The sequence below is a fragment of the Notolepis coatsorum genome (genome assembly GCF_963971535.1).
Source record: "Notolepis coatsorum genome assembly, chromosome: 17".
Taxonomy (NCBI): domain Eukaryota; kingdom Metazoa; phylum Chordata; class Actinopteri; order Aulopiformes; family Paralepididae; genus Notolepis; species Notolepis coatsorum.
This window is the reverse complement of record NC_140181.1, coordinates 39512927-39530124: the sequence shown is the minus strand read 5'-3', so window position 1 is coordinate 39530124 and position 17198 is coordinate 39512927.

Here is a 17198-nt window from a genome sequence, read left to right as displayed (position 1 = left end):
TTTCTTTGTTGTTTGAGTTCAACCACGTGGGCTTGGAGATCACTGTTTGAGATTTTGGCAAGCTTTTATGAAGTTCAGAGCTTTTTTTGTCTCTGGTTTTCATAGCCTTTTGTTTGAGATTTTTGCAGAAGTACAGAATATCATATAATGATCGCTTAACCTGCCTGCTATAACCCCTTTATTGGAGATCCTGGACTTGTCAGAGGTCAGAATGAGATCAATGGTAGTTTGCGTTGAATCACACACTCTTGTGGGTTGGGTGATTAGCTGGCTGACACTGTGCAGATCACAAAACCTACTGAAGGACTTGGAAACGGGTGCTTCTTTTCGTCGCATATCCGTGTTCCAGTCCCCAATCAGAATTGTTTCTACATCTTCAACCCCAGCTGTATCAATCAAGTGTATCATAAAAGACACTCTGTTCTGGTGGTCTGTAGTTTGTGCCGACTAGTACAGTCTTAGCCCTTTCGAACAAAATTTTCGACTGTTGTCCCTGGGCCTGGTGTTAAAAGCCGCTAAGAAATAAAGCATAACATATATGGCATACAGTTAATTAAGAACAGGTTAAAAACACATATATACAGTGTATATATATATAAAATATATACAGCAGACATGTACAGGCAATGTACAAACAAACAATAATACTACATATTAGGTACAGGCAAGCATATAGGGTTAGAGTTCTGCAGGGCTATTGTGTTCACATGTGTAGTTATTTCTTAACCATGTTTTGAAAGTGCGTTTGAATGATCTGTGTGTGTAGGAGCCATTATGATGGTGGCATATTATTTTATTATTTGTAATATTATTATTGGACACCTGGTGGTGGGTTTTAGATTTGACAGCACTGGTTCGGTATTTAGAGGGTCACAGGTGCAGTAATCAAGGAGGACACAGGTAGTGCTGGACCTACAAAAGGCCTTTGACACGGTCAATCACTCCATTCTGATTGACAAGCTAAAAGCAATTGGTTTTGATAGTCTATCAGTGAGCTGGATGCAATCCTACCTTGAGGGGAGGGAACAGATGGTGGAGGTAAACGGTACCCTATCCCCCCCCCTCACAGTGAGCTGTGGTGTTCCACAAGGAAGCATACTAGGACCGCTACTGTTCCTAATTTATGCAAATGACATGTCGTCAGCTTGTGACTGCAACTTGTTCCTGTTTGCGGACGACTCAGCCCTGCTGGTCTCTGACAAGAACAAGTTACAGGTTGAAAAAACCCTCAGCTCGGAACTAGGCAGAATCTGCATATGGCTCGCTGATAACAAACTATCATTACACATGGGCAAAACAGAGTCCATTCTCTTCGGTTCAAATAACAAACTCAGCAAGACCGACGGCTTCTCAGTTACAGTGGGTGACAATATTGTCACAAGGAAAGATGAAATTACCTACCTGGGTTCCATCCTAGAGGCTAATCTCTCCTGTGACAAAATGGCATCCAATGTAATAAAAAAAGTCAACCAACGAACTCGATTCTTGTACCGGATCTCCTCTCTGGTAAACAAGAACACCCTGAAGACTCTGGCAGGAGCACTCATTCAGGGGTACTACGACTATGCTTGCACCTCATGGTACCAAAGCACCTCAAAACAAACTGGTCAGACTACTGCTTGACCTTACTCCTAGAACCCACCTCACCCCTGCCCACTTTGACAACCTAGGATGGCTTAGAGTAGACGACAGAGTACAACAACTTGCAATGGGCCTGGTCTACAAGATACACTACACGACCAAGGTACCCATGTACATGTCAAAATACTTCCCAAAGGTCAGTGAATACCACGATCACAACACCAGAGGGAGCTCCACAAATCATGTTAAACCCAGATTCGGCTCAAATAAGGGACTAAACACGTTTCGCAATTATGCCACATCAATGTGGAACGCCCTACCCAAAGCTGTAAAGGAATGTGGATCACTACCCACTTTCAAAACCTCTCTCAAGGGGCACCTACGGGAGACTGCAATTCAACACTGGCCCCTGTAAATATCCTAACCCAACCCCCTCCAATGTACAGTCATTTACCTAGTATGGTTTTGTCAATAGTTCAATGTACAATTTTGTTTGTTTGTACAGTGTCTCCTCCCCCCCCCCCCTCAATGTACAGTTTTACTTGTTTATACAGTGTGCCCCCCCCCCCCCCCCCCCTACCACCTCCAATGTAAATTACCCAGTATGGTTGTCAATATCCCAATGTACCCAACCCCCCCCACCCAACCTCCTCCAATGTACAGTTTCTACGTCAAATGTATATACTCCCTTTTCTTGACTCCTTCTGTATCACAAACAGTACTGTATTTGCAAATCTGGTATGTCATAAATGTATAGATGTAGCAGTACTGACTATCTGTATGTCATGTATGTCATATATGTCCTGATGAATTGAAAATGGGGGACCCTGATGTAAACAAGACGAAAGTCTTTCTCTGGTCTGCATCCCCTTAACAATTGTGTGTATTGAGCTGTACTGTATTGTACCCATTCTGCAATCTGTTAATAAAGTCTTCAATCAATCAATCAATCAATCAGTGAGGAGCACACCGTTCTTACCAGAAGCTCAGCAGCTCAGCAACCAGAAGCAGAAAGAAATACCAAATAAATATAGAATACCATATAATTCCTACAGAACCCACACTGGCAATAAATTGAATGTACAACTGCAACTTCAGCAATAAACACCCCTAAACCTGGAATCACAACTGGACATCCATCATTGCTGTGTCTACTGCGTAAGATCACTCCCTATCATACCTGTGAAGTAACGGGCAAGAGAAAGCAGGACATTGGAAAGGAAAAATTGCCGTTTCAGTGTCCTACTACAGCACAGCTCTCTTCCTGCATCGGCCTCGGGCAACAGATGGGGATGTAGCTTCACGCAGCGCCACTAAAGATGCTGAGGAGTTGTCACAGCATGGCTACTGGCCCGCTGGCACCGCCCACCTGCTGCCAGGTATAACACCCGCCCCCCGTACGCTGGCCGCACACACACACACACACACACACACACACACACACACACACACACACACACACACACACACACACACACACACACACACACACACACACACACACACACACACACACACACACACACACACACACACACACACACACACACACACACACACACACACACGCACGCAGTCACACACTCCTCTCCACCAGCAGTGCAGGGTAATATTTAATGCAGATTACAAAAGAAGTTGATTACGTCAAATGATTAATTCCATTTGATTACTTCCGATTTCTCCTGGATTATTTTCCCTTAAAAAATCCATAGGATATAACATTGTATTGACAATTTGTTCCTATTTGTAGGATATACTGTAGTTATTATGATAGTGTTTATTGTTATCTGCAATAAGTATCACTATGAAGTCGCAAAATGATGTTTGTCGCAAAATGATGTTTGATATGATGAATTGAAAATGGGGGACCCTGATGTACACAAGACGAAAGTCTTTCTCTGCATCCCCTTAACAATTGTATGTATTGAGCTGTACTGTACTGTACCCATTCTGCAATCTGTTAATAAAGTTTTCAATCAATCAATCAGTCTATAAACTATAGCCTTATCTTTTCCCTTCGGTCACGTTTCTGAGTAATCAAAACACTAATCACTTGTAGTAATTGTACTCTGGTTATTTTGTTGTTGTTGCTTTTTACAGTTAATGTTAAAGGTGCTATAGACACACACAGACACATACACGTGACACAGATAACTTACAGGAGTGGAACTTTATACAAGCCCTTTGGGCTTCGTTCCCTCCTAGCACTGTTTTTAAATAATGTGCTAAATAAAAAAATAATAAAAGATTCAGCCACTAGATGTCGCACTAGAACACCAACATGTCATATATCCAATCCGTGCATTCCACTCTGGGAAATTGTAAATATGGAGGGGATACATGCATGCAACATGTAAACAACAACATTCAGGCTTCACTTACCCCTATTCCCCGTACCTGGTTAAACCCAGATTCGGCTCAAACAAGGGACTAAACACGTTTCGCAATTATGCCACATCAATGTGGAACGCCCTACCCAAAGCTGTAAAGGAATGTGAATCACTACCCACTTTCAAAAACACTCTCAAAAAACACCTAAGGGAGACTGCAACTCGAAACTGGCCCCTGTAAATGTCCGAACACAACCCCCTCCAATGTACAGTAAATTACCAAGTATGGTCTTGTCAATAATCCAATGTACAGTTTTGTTTGTACAGTTGTACATTGTACCCCACCCACCCCTCCTACCCACCCCCCCCCCCCCCACTCCTACCCAACCCCCCCCCCCCCCCCCCCCCCACCCAACCACCTCCAATGTACAGTCCCCCCCACCCCCACCTACCCAATCCAATGTACAGTTTCTACGTCAAATGTATATACTCTTTTTTTCTGGACTCTTTTTGTATCACAAACAGTACTGTAATTGCAAATCTGGTATGTCATAAATGTATAGATGTAGCAGTACTGTCTATCTGTATGTCATGTATGTCATGTTACGATGAATTGAAAATGGGGGACCCTGATGTAAACAAGACGAAAGTCTTTCTCTGGTCTGCATCCCCTTAACAATTGTATGTATTGAGCTGTACTGTACTGTACCCATTCTGCAATCTGTTAATAAAGTTTTCAATCAATCAATCAATCAATCAATCAATCAATCAATCAAACTAAGTCGATCAAAAGTCCCATTATCCAGATTCAATTAACCCGATGTTTGAATCCGGGATGTTCCTGTTCCTCGAAGGTGGATTCAGTCTCGTTCATTTGAACCAGACTTGAGACTCCACAGATATAGATGTTGTTCAACCAGCTGTGTCTGTATCTGCAAATAAACGCCTCGAATGTTTGTCTGTATGTTTGTTTATACCTATAACTATTACAATGTTGCATAATAATAATAATAATAATAATAATAATAATAATAATAATAATAATAATAATAATAATAATAATAATAATAATAATAATAATAATAATAATAATAATAAGCTCTTGCTGCTGCTGGGGCTACACGCTGCTCTTTCAGGAGTACAGTCACACTGATCATCATTCTAAAATGACTGACTTCGCATATAGACTAGGCATTTACAGCTGTCCCAATGTAAATGTGCCTTCCTCGGTGCGCTTCCGCACGCTCAAGTTGTAGGTCCAGTGTGCCTGACCAGGCGCGCGATCTCACGAGGGAGCCGCGCGTGAAATTAATTCGTTAGCAGTGTGCCCGTGGCGTTATGGAATGAATAATCAAATGAGATCTTGCTAGCGAAAATAATTAGTTCAACTCTTTCAGAATAAGGATAAAAACAAGCCCAAATAGTATATCTAATTGATACGAATTATATTATGAGGATATCTGTACTGTATGTGCTTAGGTATTATGTACTATATAAATACATGGTTTCCAAAGAGAGGCTTGGAGGGAGGCTTGCAGTTACACTATTAATCAGGTTTTAATATGTTTTGGACCTAATCCATACATGCATTGAATTGATTACCCTTTGGTTTATACCAGTGACACCTCATGTTCATCATCAGATAACAGTGCTTGAAAAGATAAATGCATTTTCTCAAATTCATTCATCAAAAACGACAAAGGCTCATTCAATTTATCAAGTCACGTCACGTCATCAAATCCATCAAACAGCGCATCTCCTCATATATTTTAATCCCAGTTACAATATCACAATAACGTGTGACACTGTCACAGTGACAGTGATACAATTAAATACTCCACAGATTCAGATTCCTCATAATTCATATCCACAATCCGCGCATAGACGCTTCAGCTTGAATGAAACGCATCCGGGTGCTCCGTTAAGCAAATACACAGCGAAGAATATTAAACTAATCAGAGCCAAACACCCGATAGGTTTCATTCATTAAAATATCCCTGCGGGATTCACATTTGCAATGATCCGTTTAGTCCTTTATTAAAATAACTGTGTGTGTCGCGAGCGCCGTATCCGTATAAATATGACATGCATTATATAGGACAAAGTAAATTCATAGGCTGAATATGATTTATTATCAGCATTTTAGGTAGACCTATTATTTTACATTTCAAACGAAGCACAAAAACATAATTCAGAATGGCATAATGGGATCTAGACTGTGAGAAATATTTCAGGAAGCGAGCTGGCATTTCTTTGCGGGGGCGTGGCCATGGTTCATCCAGCTAACTGAATTTAACCCTGCCCTCGACCAGGTTCAAACCTTCTGATCTGTTACCATGGCGATTTAGAAAATCCGACGTCAGGGAATGGAAATGTCTGGCTTAAGTCAAGCTATGCTGAAAATTATCCGGCTGAGTTAGCCAGGTACGGGGAACGGGGCATCAGAGTATCAGCTAACATTGCAGTGATGTGGAAACATCAATTAAATGTTTCTAAAGGCTCTGTGGATGCATTCTTTCAAAGAAAAAAAGATTACTCTACACACAATTGTTAGCCGTAGCACCTTTAAATTAAAGTGACACATTTCTTTGTAACTGGATTACTGTAATCAAGCATGTATTGATTGGTCTACTAGGGACATACATGACATACAGGTATATAGTACTGTTACATTTGTGACATATATGATATGCAAATATACAGTACTGTTACCCATAGATCCTGACAGAGAGTGTATACATATGATGGGGAGGAGACTGTACATTAGGAGGGGGTGGGTGGGTGGGAGAGAAATATACATACGGTGGGGAGAGAATATATACATACGGTGGGGAGGAGAGTAGGAGACTGTACATTAGGAGGGGGTGGGTGGGTGGGAGAGAAATATACATACGGTTGGGAGAGAATATATACATACGGTGGGGAGGAAACCGTCTATTAGGAGGGGGTGTGGGGGTTTGGACATTTACGGTGGCCAGTTTCGAATTGCAGCCTCCCTCCCGTAGGTGCTCTTTTAGAGCGGTTTTGAATGTGGGTAGGGAATAGGATTCACATTCCTTTACAGCTTTGGGTAGGGCGTTCCACATTGATGTGGCATAATTGCTAAACGTGTTTAGTCCCTTGTTTGAGCCAAATCTGGGTTTAACATGATTTGTTGAGCTTCCTCTGGTGTTGTGGTCGTGGTATTCACTGACCTTTGATATGGTAAACACAGATGGGGATGACATTGATATGTCTCTGGTAAAAAATATTATTAAAGGAATTGTGGAGCCACTATCTCATATATTCAATTTGTAATTCAAAATAGGAGCATTCCCTCAAGAAATTTAAATTGCAAAGGACAGGTTATACCATTATTTAAAGCTGGAGCCAAGCATTTGTGCTAGATATCATAAACACTTCCCTTAGAACTGGTATTTTCCCAGATGCCTTTAAAACAGCAGTTGTAAAGCCATTACTAAAAAAACCTAACTTGGATAGTAATGAAATGGCAAATTATCGTCCAATATCCAACCTACCATTCATTAGCAAAGTACTTGAAAAGATAGTTTCAGTTCAAATAAATTCCTTTCTTGAAGAAAACAACATCTTAGAAGAATTTCAGTCGGGATTCAGAAAATACCATAGCACTGAAACTGCCCTCACCAAAATAATCAGTGACCTCAGGCTAAACTCTGACGAGAATAAGATCTCCATCCTTGTCCTGCTAGATCTCAGTGCAGCATTTGATACAATCGATCACGATATTCTAATCGATCGTCTTGAAAACCTTGTCGGTTTCTCAGAACATGTGCTAAGCTGGTTCAAAACATACATCAGAGGGAGGAAATTCTATGTTAGACTAGGAGAGCACATGTCTGATATATACGACAACAACTATGGAGTTGCACAAGGGAGTTGCTTAGGTCCTTTACTCTTCTCCCTTTACATGTTACCGCTGGGTGATATCATCAGAGAACATAATGTAGATTTCCATAGCTATGCGGATGATACACAACTGTACATATCTGCTGAACCAAATGATACAGCGATTAGCTCCATTACAGACTGCTTCCTGGCAATAAATAAATGGATGAGTAAGAACTTCCTGAAACTAAATGAGAACAAAACTGAAATTCTAATTATCGGCCCCAAAACTAAAAAAGAAACGTTAATAAAGAACCTAGGAGGACTAACCCCTTGGATCAAATCTGAGGTCACTAGTCTCGGGGTTATCATAGATTCAGAACTGAACTTCAATTCTCATATTAGCAAAGTAACGAAAACATCGTTCTTCCATCTCAGAAATATAGCAAAAGTACGACCATTTATTAATCAGAACGATGCTGAGAAGCTAATTCATGCATTCATATCTAGCCGGTTAGACTACTGTAATGCACTTTTCACAGGTCTCCCTAAGAAAACCACAGAGAGGCTTCAGCTAATCCAAAACTCTGCAGCCCGACTGCTAACTAGAACCAAAAGGAGAGAGCACATTAGTCCAGTCTTAGCTGCTTTACACTGGCTTCCTGTAACATTTAGAATTGACTTTAAGGTCCTTCTCCTTACATACAAAGCTCTAAATGGACAGGGACCTAGCTACATCACCAACACTCTAATAAATCACACGCCAGCAAGAACACTGCGATCATCAGCTGCTGGACTACTAGAGGCTCCCAGAAACAGTCAAAAGAGGATCGGTAATGCAGCCTTTATCAACTATGCCCCAAAACTGTGGAACAAACTACCCCAAAACATCAGGGAAGCCAACTTGCTAGACATCTTCAAAAGACAGCTTAAAACCTATCTCTTTGCTCAGGCATTTCAATGACTTACCTGCACTATTCCTACCCTGCCTACTTTTCTATGCTAATTTTATCTTATTTTACAATGCCTATCAAATTCATGTGTCGGTTATCACACTTTTACTTCTTACTGATGACTATTTTTAAATTGAATAATTTTAAACAATTTTTCACACTTTTTACTGTAACCTTGCTATTTACATTTTTTACTGTTGTTGTATGTCCGTTCTATTTTATAATTTTTAGACTATTTTTAAACTTAATCATTTTAAACTACTTTATTATTTGTATTACTGAATAGAGAGCCTATTAGGATGCTAGATCCTAATGTGAAACACTGTGATTTACCATACCCTGCCTATCAAATTCATGTGTTGGTTATTGCACTTTTTACTTCTTACTGATGACTATTTTTAAACTGAATCATTTTAAACTATTTTTATTATTGCTAGATCCAAATGTGAAACACTGTGACTATTTGTATTACTGAATAGAGAGCCTATTAGGATGCTAGATCCTAATGTGAAACACTGTGATTTACCATACCTTGCTATGCTCGCTCATGCCTGTATTTTTTATGTCTGTTCTATTTTATAATTTTTTGACTCTTTTTAAACTGAATCATTTTAAACTATTTTTATTATTTGTGTTACTGAAAACTGTAAGCGGAGAGCCTATTGGGATGCTAGATCCTAATGTGAAACACTGTGATTTGCCATACCTTGCTACCTGTCTATCTTTTTTATGCCCGCTTATGCCTGTATTTTTTACTGTTGTGAAGCACTTTGAACTGCAACCTCTGTATGAAAAGTGCTATATAAATAAAGTTATTATTATTATTATTATTTGTTTACCAATTATAGACCAGTACCTATCACAGTTCTCAAAGATACTTGAAAAACTATATGTTGCAAGATTAGACACTTTCATTGAAACATTGGACAGTCAGTATTGTTTTAGAACAGCTATCTACCTCCATGGCATTAATGGAGCTTGTAGAGGAAATAACGGATGGTATAGAGAGAAAAAAATATGTATTAGGAATATTCATTGACCTAAAAAAAAAACTTTTGATACAATAGAATGATCATGAGATTTTAATGAAAAAGATGGACAGGTTTGGTGTCAGAGGGGTTGCTCTCGAGTGGCTGAAAAGCTACTAACAGGCAGCAATTTGTTCTGATTGGTCAGTATAAGTCACAATGCTTAAACATTACCTGTGGTGTTCCACAGGGCTCAGTATTGGGACCCAAATTGTTGATTTTATACATAAATGATATATGTAAAGTATCTGACATACTGAAACTTGTTGTCTTTGCGGATGACACAAACATTTTATGTTTGGGGGATGACCTTCAGCAGCTTTTAGAAGTGGCAAACAAAGAAATTGACAAATTAAAAGGTTGGTTCGACACAAATAAGTTATCACTCAATTTGAAGAAAAAAAAACGTTGTGATATTTGGAAATGGTAAAATAAACACTGATCCTCAACTGGAAATTGATAATGTACAAATTTATAGAGTATAAACAAACAAGTTTCTAGGGGTTTTAATAGACCACAAACTCTGCTGGAAACCCCATATAAAATATTTGTGTTCAAAGTTAGCAAGAAGTATTGGTATGCAACTCTTACTCTTAAAAGTATCACTCTGGAATAGTATGGATGTGAGTATAAAATTAAGCAATAATATCAATCAATTTAAAGGTAGATATAAACAAGCACTTATGGACACATATAAGAGAGAGGAGCTTGAGCAGTAATGTGACTGCCTAATACATATTTTTGGATATTTGGATATATAAAAAACTGTACTTTTATTTTATTTTTCATTATTTGTTATATTATTTTTATTTGTATTAAATTATAATGTAAAATATTGTAAGGAAGGGGAAGGGCTTGATATGTGTTTTACTTCCCCCTGTTCCTTCTCGAACACTTATTGTATGGAAATAGTCTTTGACTATTTACCTTTTATGTTTCTATGTTCGAGACAAATACAAATCAAATCAAATAGTTTACATGCACACACATAAACATAGCACAACATAAACCTGTTGTCTATAGCTACAAAATTAAGCTCGGTAGTACATACAAATAGTACTGTAACTGCAATAGTAGTTAAAAGTTAATTACAATGTTAAACACAATCCTCACTCATACTATTTAATAAATAACCTGGGTTATAAATATAAATTATAGTTATCCCATTTACACAGACATATGCAGGGAAATAGACTACGCAATACAGGCACAAATAATACAGGTACTGAATTAGGCACAAACAGTAAACCAAATATAAAATGTAATTTAATGCTCTAACAGTAACAGAATGACTAAGCTAAGCAACATGGCATGGTTAAGATGAGCAGATCAATTAAGTGCAACACTTGAATATTTATTATATATTTGTTTAGATTATGGACCATACCATGCACCCCCTGACTCCTGTAAGGTGAATACTGCTGAACTTTTTATAACAATGTATTTGTATCAGTTGTTTAGAATGCAATTTTAATTGGAATAAATTGTCCTTCTAGCTTCATTAAGTTGGTCTAATTCCAATGCATTACAACTGTCAGCAGGTAATCAGTAGTTTTGATTGATTGATGTGCTGAAAATGTGATTGCAGAATGGGTATAATACACGCGTGCGTGCGTGTGTGTGTGTGCAGGGGAGTAGCTGGGGGGGGGGGGGGGGGGGGGGTTAGGATGATTCCAAGGGCCCAGCACTGGGGGGGGGGGGGCCCAGAGAACACTATTATTATCTTTTTATTAATATGGTTTTATTATTATCCTAAAGTAAGTTAATGTAGATGACTCAAAAGTATAATTGCCTGTATTAATAAAAAAAATAGGTAAAAACAATATTATGCGTTTTCATCAATAAATAAATGCCCCAACATTTTTAAGATTGCGTGCTAACGCGCGCTCCCATGGATTGGGGGCCCACAAATAGATTAATTCATGGGGCCCAGAATCTCCAGCTACACCCCTGTGTGTGTGTACTGTAAACATAATGTAGGTTACTTTCGATAAGTCTACTAGATTTTGAGGGTCCCGCTGTACTTTTACCACTAGAGGGCATCATCAACACGTGAACAACAGGAAAGAGACACTTTTGGTAAAAAGGAGAGAATATTGATTGATTGATTGATTAAAAATGTTATTAACAGATTGCAGAATGGGTACAATACAGTACGGCTCAATACACAAAATTGTTAAGGGGATGCAGACCAGAGAAAGACGTTTGTCTTGTTTACATCAGGGTCCCCCATTTTCAATTCATAATGACATGTATGACATACACAACATACAAATACAGATATATATCATGACAATTATGACAATTATGACATACAGATATACAGTACTGTTACATTTATGACATACAAGATATACAAATATACAGTACTGTTTAACAGAGATCCTAACAGAAACTATATACATTCGAGGGGGAGGAAACTGTACATTAGGAGGTGGTTGGGTGGGTGGGTGGGTGTAGGGGGGTTCAGACATTTACGGGGGCCAGTTTCGAATTGCAGCCTCCCGTAGGTGCTCTTTGAGAGCCGTTATTTTATTTTGAAAAAGTGAAAAGTCTGACCGGAAGTCTTGTTATAGTCGCTGGCGGAACAGATCAACGATGGAGTCCATTATATGGTCGTTGGTAACACTGTTATTGTTATCATTTTGTGCATAATTTTTTAAGGCAACCAACAGTTAAGATGGCATGAGAATAATATGGCATATTATTACAGTATATTCCACTATACAGTAGTAGCTATATCCGCGTTGATCGGTTTAGTTCTTATTTATTAGTTTGCATTGTGTGTGTGTAATGCTTACGATGCCTCATTGAGTCAGGACTATAAATGCAAAACGTAATTGTTAATGATACAAATATTGTTGTATTTATTATCATTATAATTATTGAATTCCACGGATGTCTGTAGTATCGGCAATCCTCCCCAATGACTTGTCCCAAAGAAAGCTGTTGAAAACAGGGCGCACACCGGTCTGTCCGACTTAGGACTGCCTTTTCGAGTTCGTAAATCCTACAACGAATTTACAATACAAAGCCGTTCGAGAATGCCGAATAAGTACGTAAATAAACAAAGGAATTCCTTGGTAACTTATACGTATGTCCATTCGAGAATGAGGACTGATATGTACTGTGGTAGTAATTTAGTATGGATGTTATAATAGCTTTCAGCACTCCCGGAAGCGTGCGACTTACAGTAAAGTAGGTTGGGAAAGACCTGACCTGTCACCTATCTCTCTCTGAAAGGTCCCTGTGGCCTGAATACTTTTACCAACGGATTTCCAGTTCCGCGTTTGCATTCTGCGCTCTGATTGGCCACTGACATTTCTGGTCGCGCCAATTGTGTGATCGTGTTTCTTTCACCGGTTAAGCTTAGGCACTCTTTCGAAGTTGGTTAAGGTTAGAGTTTGTCTTAGAGCAGGGCGATAGAACACCAGCCCTGATTCCATACTCTAACCTTAACCAACTTCGAAAGAGGTGCGTTAAGCCTAACCAGTGATAAACTAGGCGTTAGGTAGTTTGCTGCTGTTCGAGGTGGAAATGGGCGCATCACGCGATTGGGCGCACATGTCACATGACCAGAAACATCAGTGGCCAATCAGATCGCACCAGAAACGTCAGTGGCCAATCAGATCGCAGAACGCGGAACTGGAAATCCGTTGGTCAAAGAATAGACGCGTCCCTGTGGCTAAAACCCAGAGTGCGCTCATAACTTGTATGTGTGGAGGCACAGGATTTGACCGGCGTGTGTTGTGTCTGAGTTGAGGCTCCAGAGTATTTCATCCATCTAAAAACAAAAATCTAAAAGGACCGTTCTTGGCAATCTGAAACGGCTAAGCAGCCACTCATCTGGCTCTGCAAATAGATCTAGACGATCTCTAAGTATGCGTTCTATGCATACGGGCTGGACGGCCAGAGCATCTAACTGTTCTAACAGCAATATATAATCCATTTCAGAAGCAGAACGCACGCAATAAGTTCCGGGTTTTTAAAGTCGTATTTGGGGGCAAATGGTAGGCTTTTTTTTTCTTTTTCTTATATGGGTAAGAGTTTATTATCTGGGTAAGAGTGAGGCGCGGCTGGGTAGCACAGTGGAGAATGCACTCGCCTACCACCGCAGAGACTCTGGGATCGAATCCAGCTGTCAGCGGTACCTCCGGCTTGGTCAGTCGTCCCTACTAACACAATTGGCAGTGTTAGCGGGTGGGAAGCCGGCGGGGTATGTGTCCTGGTCGTTGTAAACTGTGGTTCCTACTGGTCGGTCGGGGCGCCTGTTCAGCAGGGAGGGGATCGGGGGGGAAATAGCGTGAACCTCTGCACGCGTTACATTCCCCCAGTGAGAGTCCTCGCTGTCAGGTGAAAAGAAGCGGCTGGATGACTCCACATGTATCGGAAGCACCCTCCCTAGGCCGACAGTGGGGCAATGCGCGCAACGACCAGGAAGGGAATTGGCATAACGACTAAATTGGGATGGGAGCAAAAATACAGAAAAAGTTAGAACAAAAAAACATTATTAAAGAGTGCTCTCGATCAGATCTCCCGGCTGAGATCCACTGAGATGTCACATCCTTGGTCTCCTTTATGACAGCTCTGAAAACCCACCTGTTCACGAAGGCCTGCAGCCTCTAGTCGTCTCCCTGTCCTTTATTGTTATTATTATTTATTCTGCTTATGTTTTATTTATCTTTTTGTTGCTTTGTAAAGCACCCTTGGGTTTCATGAACGTGTGCTATATAAATCCAAGCTATTATTATTAATATTATTATTACTGTATGTCATATTCTATGAGTTAGTCCCGGAAGAGAATGTATAAGAACGACTATTCTAAAGAGCACCTTTGGTCACAGGCTCTTCAGCTCGTCCCTTCTAGATGTGCCAAGACATGTTTCAGGAGTTCCTTTTTGCCATCTGTCTCCGTGACGCCTCCCATGATGACGGCCCTGGAGCCTCAGTCAGACAGGAAGCTCGTCTGCTGGGAGTGGGACCAGTCCACCTTCTGCTGCTGCCCCTGTTTCACACTCTGTGTTACCAGCTCTTCTCTACATCAGTGGGCGACAGTGGCTCAGGAGGTAGAGCAGTCGTCTGGCAATCCGGAGGGTCCCGGTTCGATTCCCGCTCCTCCCGGGCAGCGTGTCGATGTGTCCTTGAGCAAGACACTTAACCCCTAATTGCTCCCGATGAGCAGGTTGGCACCTTGCATGGTTGCCAACGCCGTCGGTGTGTGAATGTGTGAGTGAATGGGTAAAAATGTGAGTAACAAATTGTAAAGCGCTTTGGATAAAAGCGCTATATAAAAGAGCAGCCATTTAACATCACTTTGCATATTTGCACTTGCTCCGTTCATAATTTGGTAGGTTATGCTCCATTGCACATCACTCAGTAATTATATATATATATAAGTAGTCTGGAATTCTGTCCACTGTACACACTGTATATATCCCATACCTACTCTTATAGGTATACCATTGGCCAGTATTACTGTACTTACTACCATAGTGTATTCATACTTGTATCACTGTACATAATAATACTGTACATACATCGGATTTGCATATTTACTCAGTAGCTTCGTTATATATATACCATTTAATCACTTGTTACACTGTATATTGTTAATGCACTTTACTGTTACCTTGTTAGATGCCAACTTATTTTCATTGTACTGTACGTGTGTTGTACGATGACAATACACTTGTATCTAATCTAATCTAATTATTAATAGCATAAATAAACTTGCACGTCTGCTCTGACTTGGTAACATGTTTCTAACACACATCTTTGTATATTTACACATAATTGGGTAGGCTCTGTAGAAGGACACTATCTGTATAGTGTAGTGTAGTCTAGTCTAGTCTAGTCTAGTCTAGTCTAGTCTAGTCTAGTCTAGTAGTGTAGTGTAGTGTAGTGTAGTGTAGTGAGGGACCTAGTGCTAGAATCATGTTCAGGAAAGGAAAGGAGACAAGAGAGATTACTCCAACCCCACCCATACATCAGACCGGCATCACGTCATCCACACTGATTTGTGATTACCATGCCTCTATTGGGGGGGACGGGGCACCTTGAGGAATAAACAGGGATGAGACAAGTCCCAGAAATAGTCATTACCTCTTAGGTCACTTGGAGATAAGCGTAATATTAAATGTCCAGGACCAGGTAGGGAAATGAGGAAATATCCTGCAGCTGACTGAGGAAATACCATAGAGAAGACTGGAGGAGCCTGAAAACAGATTAAACCTAACTTTTCACAATGGTGTGAACGCTCAATGGTGGCCAGTGTTGGAAAGTAATTGCTTGACTTACAGTATGATGCACTAACAAAACAAACGTTTCAAACAATCTAAGCGCTCTTCCAACAGTTTTTATACAGGACAAATAGCGATCAATATAAATGCTGTCTACGTTTTACACCAAAGATAGGCGAAAAAAGCAAAAGGCCTTGGACACAGTGAATCACAGGATTCTTCTAATAAAGGCCCTTGGTTTGGATGGCACAGCTCTAAGCTGGCTGGCTTTGTATTTGTCAGGAAGGGACCAGCAGGTCGAGGTTGGCAGGCATATGTCTGAGGCCGTGCCAGTCACCTGTGGGGTGCTCCAGGGCTGTGTGCTGGTTTCTCTGCTCTTTTAGCTATAAATTACATGAAGGCAGCTTGCCTTGCACTAGTTCTTTATTCTTATATGCTGATCACAATTACATTTAGTCATTTAGCTGACACTTTTATTCAAAGCGACTTACAAGTTCTGTACAAGTCAGCAGGAAGGATACACCTTTGGCAGCTGTTAAGTGATATTGTTCGTCAAACAGTGTCATAGTATAATAGACTACCATAGTAATACAGGCACAGTAAATTACTTAGTAGCAAAGTGCTAATAGTAAAAGACAGTACGAAGAGTAGTATTTTTTTTATTTTCATCTTTTTCAGATATTGATTTCAGATACAGATATTGAGTGTTTTTAGTCGACAGCGGGAAATTGGGCGGGTTTCGGCCATCCTGACTGTGGTGGGAAGTTCATTTAGCCATACTTGTGAAGTTGTGAGTGTGACACATAAAGATAAAGATGAGTTGATGAGTTAGGGAGACTAAAGACCATGCAGGCTGCTACTATACCTGGGTAATACTGAGTCTATATTGTTTGGTTCAAATCCCAGGTTAAACAAGGAATTGGCACTGGATGTTAAGATTAAAGGGGAACCTATTACATCAACGTCCTCTATTAACGGCATGGGTTGCATCCTTGATGAGAACTATTACATCAAAGTCCTCTATTAACGACATGGCTGCATCCTTGATGAGAACGTAAGCTTGTTTTATGCTCAAAAGTGATGCTGATGCTTCGCCGAGGGTAGCGCCACTAGCGCCGAATTCACAGAAATGTAACTGCACACCGGACGACGACGACGACAACGTGTAGGTATGAAGGTCGGAGAAAGGAGTTGCGACAGCCCATGCAGAAGTATAATTTG